This window comes from Anarrhichthys ocellatus, unplaced genomic scaffold, assembly GCF_004355925.1.
Source record: "Anarrhichthys ocellatus isolate YVR2014 unplaced genomic scaffold, GSC_Weel_1.0 scaffold11, whole genome shotgun sequence".
Lineage (NCBI taxonomy): Eukaryota > Metazoa > Chordata > Actinopteri > Perciformes > Anarhichadidae > Anarrhichthys > Anarrhichthys ocellatus.
The window spans coordinates 10017553-10021719 of record NW_022280041.1 but is presented as its reverse complement, the minus strand read 5'-3'; positions in this window follow the sequence as shown (position 1 = coordinate 10021719).

Here is a 4167-nt window from a genome sequence, read left to right as displayed (position 1 = left end):
TGTGTGTGTGTGTGTGTGTGTGTGTGTGTGTGTGTGTGTGTGTGTGTAGGTGTGAGTGAGTAAGTTTCAGGGTCATACCTGTCCCCAAGCATTTTAGACCTGGTTCCACGCAGGATGAAAGGGAGGGGTTCGCGTCCCAGGAATGTCTGTACTCCTGTCTCCTCTGCTGGGAATTTCTTCATCCCTCACCCTCTTCTCTTCCCTCCCTCTCTGTCTCTCTCACTCACTCATTCCCTCATCCCCGAGGTGACAGGCAGGTAGAGGGAGGAGGGTACACCAGATGCACACCTGGTTTATTTTTGTGAAGAGAGCGAGAGGGAAACAGAGAGAGAGAGAGAGAGAGAGAGACAAAAGAGAGAGAGATAGTCCTTGAGTTAGTCCTCTGCATCACTGGTTTATTCATTCAGAAGCTGCTGCATAAGTGTGTGTGTGTGTGTGTGTGTGTGTGTGTGTGCTACAGTGTCCTTGTTGGTTTGTGCATCACTGAACTTTCTTATGTGTCCTCTATCTTGCATGCATACACAATATATGCATAATACGCCATAATGTGTTGGGCACTCGGAAGTGCTTTGCAGTAGTATGAGTGCATACATTTTCACAGCGATGTAAGTCGATATCGGACCTGTAAAGAATAAGAATTTAAGTTTTGTTCAGGGATTATAGTTCAGATCCTGCTTATCATTTACCTATATCATTGTTTATTCCAAGGCACCATGCTATTTACCATTGGCAGTAATAATAAGCCTTTATCCTTATTTAATGTGTGGGTGGTGGTTGTACTCCTCCTGTGCAGGACAAAAGAATGCTCATACAGCCGACTAAGGAGTTCATCATTTGTTAATAGAGTTGTTAATGTTTGGCATGTATGCTCTGACCTCATCGCTCCCTGCAGCATACACTTATGTCTGCAAACGGGGTGTGACAATAATGAATTCCACCCTTCAGGGGAAACTACAATCTGAGCCAACAGGTGAGTGTTGGAGCGGAGGTGGGGCTGATCAAATGTTAATGGGATTGGAAGACATACCATAATTCAAACATATATAGTTTGTACTTAAGCTTATCTGCAGTGCAATGAAGGAGCATCAATAACCTGTTCACACTAAAACTAGCACGTATATGCAACATGGGAAAACCTGCTAAAATTAGGTAATAGACTCCTTTCCCATTGCCAGTAGACAGCAGAAGACAAGTAACATTTTTGTTGTTGTTTTTTCTGGTATGTCACGTTTAACGTGAATGTGCCGGGAAACAGGGTTAGTAGTTGGACCAGTGGGAAGAAATTTAGTTTCTGTCAAGTTTTTGAATGAAGTTTGTTTTCCAGCTATCAGCAAGGTAAACTGTTTCTGTCAGTGGAGTGTTGTCGCTCTCCCATCTAACCTGGTGACTGAAGGCTTTGTTTCAAGTTATTGAATGTTGGAACAGTGGAACGATTACTAAAGCCGGATCTGATGAGTTTCTTTATTTTGTTTCTGTCAGGTTTGAATGAAGTCTGTTTTGATGACCATCGAGTGAAAATGACTGTTGTCTGACTGGAGGCTTTGAGGAGAGCATATAAGTGTGCCCCCCCCCCAGGTGTCATCATAGAGTTACTCTCTCTTTTACCCTGAAAAGACTGCCATGTCGAAACTGGAGCCAATAAACACCCATGACTGCAGAGTCATTTGTCCTGGGACTAACACAGACTGCAACTTTTTCTCCTTCAGACAAAAGCCTGTTGTTAGTGGGTGCTAGTGCGTTTTTTTTCCAGTGGGAAAGAGGCTCAAAATGACCTTAAACTAAAGCTGTTTGGTGAGGTAAACTCAGCTGTTGTTAACTTAAACCTATAATCACAATGCAGGAGAGACGCCAAAGTAATAGAAAAAGTATCCCTGAATTTAAATGTGTAACATGCCAGTCTCTCCAGCAGAGGGATGTAATTAAAAAAACAAATACTGTATGTGTTTGTTGTTTGTTTCAAGTTGTTAGGAGAAAGAGCTTTGTTATATATAGATTATGAATACCAGCTTTAAGCTCTTTCCTATGTCCATGTCGTGCCTGCCTGTGTCTGTTTTCTATTGGCAGTTAAACAGCCTAACTACCAAACAGATTGCTGGAATTTAAACAAGCAGAAGAAAAGACTTATCGGCCTCTACGCAGAGTTGTTGTGTTTCGGGAGAAACCTAGGCGACTGTGTACAACGGCAGTCTATTTCAGAGTGTCAAACCAAATGAGTCGACTTCCAATTGGAGGTGGCAATCGATGTGTTGCTTCCTTTTAGTGTCTTGCAGAACATTTTCAATTCCACTTAACGCATACCTGTCAACATAACTGCATAGGAAACGGGGAGTAGGGTGATGTAAAACCTGTAGCATTCAGTGTAACCTGTGATCAGACTTTTCAGTCCTTGGAGCACCACAGCACTATTCGGCGGCAACACAGCGGACAATGGAAATTACCCGGCTACGCTGCTTCCCGGTGCGATTGCCGACCGAACCGAGGCCGGGAAGCGCGCTCCGCAGTGCACCGGCACTGTGTCGCCGAGAATTCAACATGCGCTGCTTCTTTTTAACTTTGTTCGGTAGTGCGACGATCCATGAGATGCACCTTTCATGGCCCTGAGATGCCAGCTAAGACACAAAATGTGAGTTTCACGGGTATGGTAACAGATGGGGCCGAGTGTCTGGCATGTAGGGCTGTTTTTTTTTTTAGGATATTGGGTGAGCGACTTCATAGCCAGGCTGTGTTTGTATATAGAGGGGAGCTTCTGCTTTTGGATTTGCATTCTGAAAAAATAGAGCAAGGGGGAGATTTGCATTTGGGTAAAGGTGCAGATGTACCTTGGGCTATCCTGTCTGTTCTGTGGTTGCAGTCTGCATCAGATATACTAAATTACTAAAAGGTCAGTCTTCTTTCTTCCTACCAGTCGGCAATCATTTTTGCCAAAGTGGTAGCTTGTGATTCACTGGTGAGACATGGATGCAGAGCCACCAAACCCATCTATCTCCCTTCACAGAAAAACCGACCTTGGAAAAATGTTCCATCAGCCCCAGAATGTCGTTCTGTGAATAGTGGACATATTTGTAGCAGAACTCGTTTTGGCTGCATTGATGTGGAGTTCCTGTGTTGTCTTTGTGCTGATAAGTGGCCAGGCCTTGGGCACTTGTGTTTTAATTAGCATCAGGTTGTATGAACTCGAAAATTCATGAAACGGCAGCGTAAGATCCGTCCTCTTGCTGAATGCCTTATGAAGAGGCTTTGTCGGAGACGGCAAAATGGCCAGGGCAGCCGAGGGAGAAAGAGCTTTGAGCAAGAGAAAACAACCTGAAATGGCGGCGGCTGCTGGGTTCTGTGTGTGTGTGTGTGTGTGTGTGTGTGTGTGTGTGTGTGTGTGTGTGTGTGTGTGGGAAAGAATAGTACAGGGGGAGGACTAAACACGAGGCAGCAGAAAAATACAACCTGACAAACACAAGTATTGATTTGAATGTCCTCTTTCTGTCTCACTTTCTGTCTCCCTCTTCACCCCCCCCCCTTTCTCTCCTTTGCCCTCACAATCCCCTCCGCTTTTATTTCCTTGTCTCTCTTTGCCGTTTTTTTGTTTTTTTTCATCTAGAGAGCCGCTGGAGGACTTTATTTTCCATCCATCTTGAAGCACTGTAAGGATGGATGGAGGACAGGATGGAGGGGTGGGAAAGAGGACGAGGCTTAAAGAGGGAGGCAAAAATGGATTGGAGAAGAAAAGTGGAAATGGAGAGACAGCAAGAGAGAGAGAGAGTGGGGGAAAATAGGGCCGGTAGTTGTTGAAATGAGTGCAACCGGTGCAGCTGAAATGGAAAGAGATGCTTAAAGTGGAATGGATGGATGGAAAGAGAAGAAGAGTAAGACGTACAGGGAGGGAGGGAGGGGAGGAGGAGGAAAAAGGGGAAGGAGACGAGGTCTAAAGCAAAGGAGGAAGAGGAGCAGATAGAGGGAGTATGGAGCAAAGGATGCTGGGAGAAGAGGTAAAGGTCTTGTCTCCCCCTCTGCCCCCCCTTCCCCCCCACCCTCCCCAGCACTCCCTCGTTATCCCTATTAGCACCTGCTGGGCTAACGAGGGCCCCGCTCCCCGTTGCCAAGGCAACTCCTCGCCAACCTTCGCTCATTCTTTCTTCCCTCTCCTCTCCTCACTCCCCCCCCCCCCCCCCCCCC